Raw genomic sequence first — 12,076 nt, 5'->3', positions numbered from 1 at the left:
CTTTGTTTCCCTCTCCTGGTTACCTCACGAGAATCCTTTCAAAAAATGCATGCTACAGTCAACAAGGTTTGGCAGTAACATTTAACAAAATTGAATTCTGTGATTTGATCAAGGAATTGGCTGCATTTTCAAAGGCTGAAGTTTATTGTTAATGGTAGCAATTCTGTGATGTTACTGGGTACTAGTGCAATATCAGAAAGGTCAGTTGATCAGGCTGTTGCTCATCACCTTGTTCATCAATGATCTGGATAAATGCATTTGTGAAACTGGCCACAAATTTGCAGATGGTATAAAAGTATATGTTAGGATGGTAGCTGAAAAAAGGTGGGTGAATGAGCCAGTATCTGGTCTTACATTAAAATAGATAACATAAGACCAATGCTAAGCATGTGTATAACTTGCAAAATTGCACATGATTGCAAAAAGGAGGAAAGTTCTCCTCCTGTTAAAATGCATTTATCTCTGAAGGTCCACAGTCATTGTTGGAAAGTTGCTGAAAAAAAAATTAAGACATGCTGCCTGGATGATTAATTTCATAAATTAAATATTCTGTACTGACCTTGTATAAGTTCTGAGGTCAACTCCATTTAAAACTGCATATAAAATTACATCTAAGCTCCGATACAAGTTAATATTTAGAAAGATCAAAAGTACAACATCTATCTAAAACAGGCCATCAAGAACATTGCATATGATGCCAAAATAAATATTGCACAGATATTCAAACTGAGGTTCAATGGCATGATACCTATGCTTTTGTCATGTAGTAAGCACATTGACATATGTTTCTTTTGCTTACTGGAGATGTGTAAGCCTATGCAGAATTCAAAGTGAAAAATTAAAAGTGTCTTCAAAGATGACTCCACTACTATCTGATGCAAGAAATTAGAACAATTTCAGAAGAAGAATTGACATAGTAGCCACAGACTGCGGACAGATTCCTATCACTATTGAAGACCACGTGAATCCATTCAATATATTCACTTGCCATTCATATAGAATATGTGTCCAACCGCAAGAAGTACCTGAAACTTGTGTCATTTAGAGGGTGAGACACGCAACTTGAACTGTTGATATTGCAAAGTTTATGGAAGTACTGTGAAATATTTTCTGGAGAAGCTGTGATGAGTTCCTGGATTTGACAGGGAGTGTTGTTGTATCTTTATAGGAAGGAAATGGATTTGGTGACCGGTCCACACAAAGGCAGCTACAGATAAGCTGACAGCTGCCTCTGTGTCTCCAATAGGACTCTGAGAAGGACCAGCAGCTGTCATAAGGTTAAGTTCTGCATATTGCCCTCAGCCAGCTTGAAGGAGAAATCCTCCAAGCTCTTCAACACTGACAGAAAACTTTCAAACTTGTCAGTGCACCCAGTGTGTCAATGTGCATCCTCCTCAGTGCTATCCCAAATGATGACCCACAGAAACCCTCATTTCTGTCCTCTATAGCAGAAGTCATTAGTGGTCTTGTTCTTCTGTAACTGGCACACAAACTATCCTTTCTGCCCTGATCAAGCTGCAGTGCGCTGTAGCTCATTGACTCACGACATGCAGATCCCAGCTAATCTATACATGTTTCTAAGACCCAAGAGGAGGTTCTGCAACATTCATCAACATGACTTCCCACAAGTCAGTTATACGAGCATCTGTCTGGATCCCAAACGTCTCTTATCCATGTTGTTCCTGAGAGATATTCTGTATTCATTTGCAACTTCTTACATCAGCAGCAAAGACCATGTGATGTCATAACAGCTCCATTTAGGAGAATTCATATAAATACGCAGGGCATTCGTCCGTGAGTACCCAGCAGGGTACAGTACACACAGGTCAGAGGGTGTCTGGCTTCCTTGCCCCCATCTCCAGTGGGACAAAGGATCTACATTTGGCACCAACAAGTCCTACAATGGGGGTGCAATTCTTTGTTAAGTAAATGAGGTAAGGTCAGTATCCTTTTCCTTGTAAGTGTATGTGTGCATGTGAATATCTGAGAACAGGACTGAGCTTGACTACAAAGTCTGTTAACATTCACTTCGGTCCTCTCACATGAACACTGGTCAATCTGACAAAATACTGAAAGGCTACACCTATTGCTTCCACAGAACCACACTCATGTAAGGCATTAAATGTTTTTGGATATAAGGGCATGGTAGAAAAAAAAAACTACAAGGTATTTCGTTCACTAAAGGAAATCAATGCACCACACAATAAATGACCAACCAGTCAACAGAGAGGTTAGAATGGTGCGTGTGTAAATCTTACAATACATCGAACAATGTGTTCTTTTTTTATAATACACATTCTGTTTCCTACAATGGGAATGGGAGCTGAAAGCAATATTATACAGCAGATTCCCACAACTAAATTGTGAATTTTGACAAATTTTTCCCGGAGGGCTGGAGGCTAAGGAGTGACCTTATAGAAGTTTATAAAATCATGAGGGGCATGAATAGGGTAAATATACAAGGTCTTTTTCCTGGGGTGGGACAGTCCAGAACTACAGGGTACAGGTTTAGGATGAGAGGGAAAAGATTTAAAAGGAACCCAAGAGGCAACTTTTTCACGCAAAGGGTGGTGGTTGATTGGAATGAGCTGCCACTTGAAGTGGTGGAGGCTGATACAATTACAACATTTAAAAGGCATCTGGATGGGTATAGGGTTTAAAAGGGTTTAGAGGGATATGGACTAAGTGCTGGGCAAATGAAGCTAGATTAATTTAGGGTGTATTGTTGGCATACACAAGTTGGACCAAAGGGTCTGTTTCCGTGCTGTACATCTCTATGATTCTATGTTTGTAAAAGTGGGATTTGTAGAGCTGGAAGATGCAGGGAAATATTGTTTGTATTTACAACTTGTATGTATAAATCCGAACACTTACGCAGTTACATGTGGACCAATCAGGAGAGATATTTTTACTGTTTCTCAGAAAGAAACAGTCATGAGTGTGACATACATTTAGAATGATTCTTTCTTAATTTTCTTTTGTCTTGAGCTGATCAAAGAGGAGTAAAGAAGATGAACTACTGCATGTCAATAACACTCCTTATGGGATTTTTGTTTTCTGATAAAAATTATTTGGCGCAAAGTCTACTTTTGGTTAATGCACACAGTCACTCAATGCACACAGTCAAAGATTAACAAAAAGGAAGGCTGATTACATTGCTCACCTAAAACCTGAGAAAGTACCAAGGCATAATGCCAAAATATGCACATTCTTATAGCTGATTCCAGAATTTTCCAGTCAAGCATGCCCACCTCGGCATTCTTAACAGTCTGCCCTCCTCAGCCTTTTCAGATGCCCGGTGTACGATACTGCCCACATACATGAACAAAGCCAGATAAAGACAGGCATTTCACAGCGTGATTATCTATTCAAGTAAACCTGTCACATCAAGGCAAAGAATGCATGGGGAGTCTTTTATGACTCAGCCCAGGCATGCTCTATCTTTTCAGTCGGCTGTTTTTTGAGATCCACATGATTGAAGTTTTTTGATTTTGAGATAGGAAACCTTTAGCAAGATAACTTAGTAATGTAATAAAGAACCTCAATGCCCCCTGCAAAGGCTGCAAATCCAAAGCAGCCCATTTAGGTTCCCACAGGTAAGAGTGACCCTGTAACCTCCTCTGGCAAGTCTTCTCAAATAGTTGCATGTGAGATTGGAATGGTACCTTTAAAACAAAAAAATTAAAATAAAATTTGTGCTTTATATATTCCAAGATCATTGTCTATCTATAAATGTGTGTGTTTGTCAGATATTGTTTTACCATGGTCTTGATTAAAAATTCCTTTTTGCAAAGGTTGTATTTAAACTTTCTAATACTCATTATTCAAAGGATTAGTGCAGTACAACAGAACTTTTGTTCTATGAGATGAAGCAGTATTTATCAGAACAGTAATATCATGTGCTTTGCATATCACAATAAGCAGTTAATCATATCTATTCATCATCCTGCACAAAATTCTCTTTTGCAGCCCAAGTATAATTTTATATCTTTCATTTATTGACTGCCTGCAGAAGTATTCTTGATACATTTCACATTCTCTGACCTGTTCTCACACTCATTTGAATTAAAATCGATAAAAGCCAATGTGCACTTGAAACTTGGGCTCTTTGTTTCTGTGTTTGTGCATTTAAGATTAGATGTTGCTTATAACATTGTTCTGGCAACCTTAAAGGTGTCTAATGTGCTGCACACTATGGTTTCAGTTGACACAGGAAGCTTATGTTTTACTGTTTCACTCTATTTGCTGCTAAGTGTCAACCAAACTACCAACATAGGAACAAGAGCAGACCTTTCAGCCCCTCAAGCCTGTTCCTCCATTCAATTGAATTATGCTTGATCTGAATCCTAACTGCTTTTATGATTCTTGCTTCCATCACTGAAAAGTTTGGTTATGTAGTAGCACCCATATATATGTAGTAGCACCCATATTTTATATGCCATGGGTGCCTTTTCAATTCTAAATTTGTACCATATGCACCTTATTCTGGTGCAGGGCATCACAAATACGACTACGGTTAGGTTGTTAGCTTGGGTACAGGGCACATGTGCAGTGTGATGCTACTCAGCTTGAAACCATGCTACCACTCTCAATCTCAAAGCCCGAGCTAACAATTGCTATTAACCTTGTGCAGTTGAACATTGTTTTGACAGCACAATCAAAAATCATCCCAGCCCCTTCCAGCACTGGCTTAGATCAGACACTGAGTAATTTCTCCCAGCAGTTGCTGAGTTTGTACATGAGTTCGGTGGTTTGGATTGCCTTTTAAAAGTTTCTGACCTCTGCAGGATGTTTACATGGCACAAGCTGAAGGACTAGGACCTGACAAATTGTTGGACATTGTGCAGCCCCTTTGCTCACTGGTTTGTAGCTATAATAGCTGCAGTCTGAACATGCATGGCAACATGCTGACCTTTTCATGATTTTAGAATGAACTTCCACTGTAGCATCCAGACATTGGTTGTACTTTAATGAAACCTGACATGTTGGAGCTATCTGATGTTCCTTTATGATTAATCTGCAAGTTTTCTCAAGGAATTTACCAACATTTCTATTCGAGACACGATGGATGAACATTTGTGCAATGCCCTGTCTCCGCAGTGGTGTTTGTGATGCCATGCACCAGAAGTACATGCACACACACGGGCTACAAATTTTAGAATTGAAAAGGCGTATAAAATATGGGTATTATTTCTATCCTCCTAGACATGCTTTCTGGCAGGCCTTCTGCCAACCTCAGCAAGCATTTCATGACCACTCCTCGGCCATTTTCTGATTGAAGTTTTCATTTGAGTCTTTTGCTGTAGAACTTCATCCACTCGTGAGGTGGAACCTGCACTACACCTGTCTGCTTCCTGGCTGCAGAGCCCTAGTACCCTGTACCTCTCCACATCCAGATCCCACCACAAGACTGTCCTTTAAGGGCACGCAGTGCCAATGTCTGAGCTGGTAGCTCTGAGTGTGAGAGTGACTCCAGATCGCCACTGTATGTCTGTCAAGTGCCAAGGTCAAGGGATTTCATAGAGCAGCTGCAGCATATTCTGAAAGAGGAGGTGAACAGCCAGAGGTCATGGACCATGATTCGACTCGTGACATAAGAGGAAAGATAAGTGAAGTTCTGGAAACAGACCTTAAGGAAACTGAAAAGCAGAACTTCAAAGATGGTAATCTCAGATTACTCCCAGGGCCATGCAGTGCCGAGTATAGGAATAGGAGGGCAGAGCAGATGAATAAGTGACTTGAGGGATGGTGCAGGGGGCTGGTCTCGAGATTTCTGTGGCATTGGATCCCTTTCTGAGGGAGGTGAGAGCCACATAAATTGAATGTGTTGCATGTGTGCAGGAATGGGACCAACAACTTTGCAGGGAGCTAATGCTTTTGGGGTAGATTTAACAAGGTTGGCAAGGGGTTGGGATCTTGCCAAGTATTTGGTGGGGGGTGAAGCTGAGATGGAGTTAGAAGTTACTTTGCTGGTCAGTGAATTTGGAAGGCAGAAGAAACAGAGAAGGAAGAATTGAGTTTGACAAGGCTAAATGGAGTATGTTTTAATGCAAGGAGCCTGACGAATAAGACAGATGAGCTGCAGTCACAAATAGGCATGTGAGAGTCTGATAGCCATGACCTTAGTTGAAAGACAGGAGTAGAGGATCAAAGGGCATGAGGAGAAAGTGGGAACAGGGTACTGAGTTGGATGCTCAGCCAGGATCATATTAAATGGCACAGCAGGGTTGAAGGGCTGAATGGTGTACTCATGCTCCGAGTTTCTAAGTTTCTGTGATTGGCAGCTCATCATTCCAGCTAGAAGTCATTCACATGAGATGGAAGGGACGAGAAAAGGAAAGGCAGCACTCGCAATCTTGGTCAAGTAATTAATTAGAGCATTGAGGAGGAATGATATACTAGAAAGATCATCTAATGAAACCACAGGGCTAGATGTAAGGTCTGATTTGGCTCAAATAGACTGGAAGCAGCTATTTGCAGGTAAAATGGCACCAGAGTAGAGGAAGGTATTCAGGAAGGAAATATGTTCTTAAAAAAAACAAAGGGTAGACCCAAAATTGGAGAACACTGGAAGCCAAAAGGCTAGAAGTTCAGATTAAGATAAATGATACGTATATAGCATACAAAACTTCAGGGGAGAACTTAAAAAGGAAATTAGAAAAACTAAGACAGTGCATTAAAAAAATGGCTTTTGAATTTATAATCGGCAAAAGAATAACTCGGGGAAAAAGACAGTGCCCATTAGGAACCACAAAGATAACCTACGTGTGAACACAGAAGATGTAGGCACAGTCATCAACGAATACTCTGTGTTAGTTTTCACAATGGAAAAGGATAGAGATACAGACATTATGATGAGGGACTGTGAAGTATTAGAAGACATTTACATGGAGAGAGAGAGAAAGAGAGAGAGGAGGAGATACTAGAAAGTTTAGCAGCTTTAAAAGTGGATAATAAATTTGCAAGCCCAGGTGAGATGTATTGCATGCTGTTGAGAGAGGCAATGGAGGAGATATCAGGGATTCAGGCAGTCATTTTCAAATCCACTCTGGCCACCAGGGAGGTGCTAATATTGTCCCATTATTCAAAAAGGAAGGAATGGATTGATCAGGATATTACAATACAGTCTAACCTCACGAGTAGGGAGGTTATTATGAAGAATTCTGAGCAACAATATGCATCGACATATCTGAAAAGAAGGAAAGTCAGCACAGATTTTTTTAAGGGATGGTTGTGTTTGACAAATTTAGTTTAATTTTATGGTGTGATAATCAAGAATGTTGATGAGGGTATTTGATGTTGTCTACATGGGCTGTGTTTGTTTGTAATGGAGTTCCGCATCACAGGGTGCTGAGGGCCTTGCTGTTTGTGGTGTACATGAATGAATTAGACATAAGACTCCACCTGGAAAAATGTGAGGTCATGCAGTTGGAAGGGCTTACAAGGCAAGGGGTCACAAGATCAACGATTGGACCCTGGAAAGTACTGAAGATCAAAGGGACACTGGTGTGTACATTCACAGATTCTTGAGGTTAACAGGGCAGGTGAATAAGGAGGTTGAGAAAGCACATAATGGATACTTGCCTTTATTGGCCGAAGCACTGAATACAAGACTACGGAGGATATGCTGGAACTGTGTGAAACACTAGTTAGACAAAAACTGGAGTATTGTGTACAACTCCAGTATAAGAAGGATATGATTGTACTAGAGATGGTGCAGAGATTTACCAGCTTGCTGCCTGGACTGGAATATCTGAGCTATGAAAGATTCGATAGGCTGGGGTGGTTTTAGCAGTGAAGGTTGATAAGGACACTTGATAGAAGTGTATATTGCCTGAAAAAGTGTTTGAGTCAGACACTTAAGTATCTAGTTATCCACTTGCCTTGCCATAGCCTCCAGGGCTATGGGCCAAAAGCTGGAAAATGAGATTAATGTAGTTAGGTTATTATTGACAGGCACAGACCTGATGGAATGAATGGCCTCCTTCCTTGCCTATAAAAGTCTATATGTCTTAAATAAATACTTAGTAGTTTATACAAGCTGAGAGATGTGGTCATGAGGCTTGCGTGCAGGAATATTAAGTGTTAGAGGGCAAGGAGAAGCAATGTTTGTAAGGAAGGAATTATGATAGGTAGAGATTTTTGGGAGGTGAGTGGGTTGGTTTGGGTAGTGAACAGTTTCTGGGATTGTGATTCATTTGTTGGGATATAGCATTTGAAGATTAAATCATTGACCTTGCACTCTTCTGTGAGGACATTAAACTTCTTCTGGATACTGCATCCTCAGCGCTACATTGCTGGCATAGACTGTGTTGGTTATCTGTTCCCATTGCCTTTGCAGAAATTGACTAGAAGAGCCCAGCCCCACTATGTGTTGAAGATCTCTCTCACTCTGTCAACCTTCCATACCAATGCTTCTCCTGCTGCATTTGAGAACATTGGAACACATTGTGCATCATGTTACACGATTAGCTGTGTGTGTGTGTGTGTGTGTGTGGGCCCAGGGATTTCCAGCACCTTCTCCAGCTAGAGTGCACCAAACCCACCCTCATCCCCGCCCCCTTTAGAGAGGCAGTCTGATTTTAAGTAGTGCAGGTTAGCTTGAAGTGGTGCTAACCATGCATGAAGTTATTCTCCCTGCTGAAGCATGCAACTTCTCAAGATTGCATTTACTACTGGTTGCATTTCACAATCAACTAAATTAGTAAATAAAAATCTAAAGAACTGCAGGTGCTGTAAATCAGAAACAAAAACAGAAGTTGCTGGCAGCATCCGTGAACAGAAATCAGAATTAACGTTTCGGGTCCTGTGAGGGTTCTGAGCAAGGGTCACCGGACCTGAAACGTTAACTCTGATTTCTCTGCACAGATGCTGCCAGATTTGCTGAGCTTTTTCAGCAACTTCTGTTCTTGCAGCTAAATCAGTAGTCTGCTCAAACGTTGCACGCTGCCTGCATCAGAAGGGATACTTAGAGATAAATCACACTTTGCAATCCCCACCCCTGATTCGAAGCAATTACATTTGTCCACACTCCCCCTCCTTATCTTTCAATACTCGTAACTGACAAAAATCTACCAATCTCAGTTTTAACATGTTCAATGGAGCCAGCCTCACCAACTCTTTTAGGGAGGGAGAGAATTCCACATTTGCACTCCCTTTGTATTGCCTGACATTACCTTTGGATCGGTGCCTAAATCAGAAGTTATACAACTGAGCACGTCTCAACTTGGAGTATGGGGGTCAGAAGTGCCTTGATTATTAGCTTCTTTGCAGCACTTTCAGTGAAGTTCGCACAAGGAGGTTGTGCTGCCTCAGAAGTTCCTGAGAGCTACCTAACAATGAGTTTTGCCATTGGTGCCAGGGACCACTTACAGAAAATTAAAATGCTTTTAGGAGGTGAGGCCACTGCATGAACAGAGCTTCCCCTGCCAGCAGTGAAAGGTCTGAGCCAGAAATCAAGCCAGGAACCTTAGTTATCTAACAAATGCTCAGACAGCAATACCATTTGTGTGTTGCTTTGGTGTGTGATATTCTTGCTGAAATGCAAAATAGGAGAAAGTGAGGACTGCAGATGCCAGTCAGTCAGGGTTGAAAAGCATGGCACTGGTTGTTTAATGGTGAGGTTTGGGTTGGAGCGGAGGGAGTGGAGGGCAGCACGTTGCAAGGGTGAGAAGTTGGAGTGGGTGAGAGGGCTGGATTATGTTGACGCGGTCAACCAGCACCACACTTCTCAAAATGTAAAATTAGGTCAATTCCACCTTGCTGTAAATCCTTAGCATATTAAAGAAGCTCTTTAATATAAAAAAGAGGGTCATAAATTCAAGAGAAAACAATGCAACAGAATGTTGCCACTATTTCACATTACAAATAAGAGAGTGCCAGATTTCTGTTCAATAATCTGATTTTATCACCACAGCAATTTTCACGATTATTAAACAAACATGATTCTGCTATTGGGATGCTGATGCTAACCACAAAATACACCTGCAGTTGGTTAAAATAGAGGTAATGCTGGAGTCTGTACCTAGAGTAATAAATAATATATGTTAAAGGTCCAGAACTATACAAGTGTGTAGGTTCTACAGAATGCTACATCTTATAAAATGACAACATTAACTTTTCCCCTTACAATTTAGATATTGAGTCAATAGCAGATTATGACATTGTTTGATTTATTTTTGCAAGGCACCCATAAATTAAAATCAAAAACATAAATTAACTTACAACCACTGGGTAACAAAAATTCAGATTCTTTATGATAGTAATTAAGCCTAAAAAAAGTAGCTGATTCTAGTTGTCCCGGACTGAATTACCTTCCTGTATATCCTTTAATTCTTGTCACCAAACGTGATGTGATGACTTCCACCCCACCCCTCCCCCACTGATCAGAAACTGCTATAGACTGGCTCTAATGAAAGACCTTTGACACATTTATATACAATATTACAAACGTAAGGACATTTTCTCATTCTTTCTTGGGATATGTACATTGCTAGCAAGGTTAACATCTGTTGTTCATCCTTAATACCCTCATGAAAGTTGGCGGTGAGCTGCCCTCTTGAACTGCTGCAGTCAAGGGTGGGTAGGGCCACTATAGTGCGGTTAGAAAGGGACAAAGTCAACAATCACATTAAACCAGGTTTTAGTCCAACAGATTTATTTGAAACCACAAACTTTCGGAGCCCCCACTCCTTCCTCAGGTAGCTAGTGAGAGGGAATACGTCGGACACAGAATTTATAAGTAAAAGATCAAAGGGTCATACAACTTACGCAAATGCACTGAACAAATCTAGATGGCTGTGAAGTCTTTAATCGGTTAGAACGGAGGTGCAAGTTTCAATTGATTAATATGTAAATCCTAGAATTTCTTTCAAGTCACTGCCCCAAGATAACTTCAGGTTTTATCACAATAAAGGTGACACCTCTGGTCAGACAATGTATTTTAGGTGTAAGGCCATGTGTCAAATCTATTTGTATCTGTCAGAGTGATTTTATTTCCAAAATAGGAATTTATAAAATGCCACATTGACTGACTGTCTGTAGATTCTGTGATTTTTTTGAACAAAATAGAATGTATCTGCAAATACAAATCTGAAAATTGCAAATTCGCCCCATGTGTTTGTGTGTGTGTATGCTCTTGAGAGAGTACATGCGTGCACGCTTGAGAGGGAGTGTGTGCGTGTGTGTGTGTGAGGGAGTATATATGTAGAATTCCTACTGTATGGAAACAGGCCCTTCAGCGCAACAAGTCCACACCGACCTTCCGAAGAGTAATCCACCCACACCTATTCCCCTACCCTATTATGCTAAAGTTTACTCTTGACTAATGCACCTAACTTACACATCCCTGAACATTATGGGCAATTTAGAATGGCCAATTCACCTAACTTGGTTTGTGGGAGGAAACTGGAACACCCAGAGGAAACTCACACAGACACTGGGAGAATGTGCAAACTCCACATAGACAGTTGCCAGAGGCTAGAATCAAACTCGGGTTCCTGGTGCTGTGAGGCAGCAGTGTTAACCACTGAGCTTCTGTGCTGCCTTGTGAGAGCGTGCTTGTGAATGTGTGTGTATGAGAGAGGGTCTGTGTGTCTGTTTGAATGTGTGTGTGAAAGAGAGAGTGTGTGCGTGTGTGTGTGTGAGAGAGAGAGAGAGATAGAGAGTGTATAAGGTGGTGTGACACAAACTCAAGATTCTGGTTGAGGCCATCCCCATGGGTACTGAACATGGAAGGGAGTTCCTGGACTTTGACCCAGTGCAGCAATATTGTTCTAAGTCAGGATGGCTGGGGCTTGCATGGGAATTTAGCACATTCCCATGTATTTGCTGCCCTTGTCTTTCTAGGTGATAGAAGTCATGGGTTTGGAAGGAGAGTTGCTGCAGTACATCTTGTAGATGGTACATACTGCTACCACTGTACACTGGTGAGAGAGGGATTGAATGTTAATGACAGATAGGGTGCGAATCAAATGTGTTATTTTGTTCTGGCTGTTTCCAAAATTATGTGTGTTGTTGGATGAGATTTGGGGAGTCAGGAGGTGAGTTACTTGCTGCAGGATTCCCAGCCTCTGAC

This window comes from Chiloscyllium plagiosum, chromosome 2 (genome assembly GCF_004010195.1).
Source record: "Chiloscyllium plagiosum isolate BGI_BamShark_2017 chromosome 2, ASM401019v2, whole genome shotgun sequence".
NCBI classification, from domain to species: Eukaryota; Metazoa; Chordata; class Chondrichthyes; order Orectolobiformes; family Hemiscylliidae; genus Chiloscyllium; species Chiloscyllium plagiosum.
The sequence above is the reverse complement of the archived record's forward strand: the minus strand, read 5'-3'. Positions refer to the sequence as shown.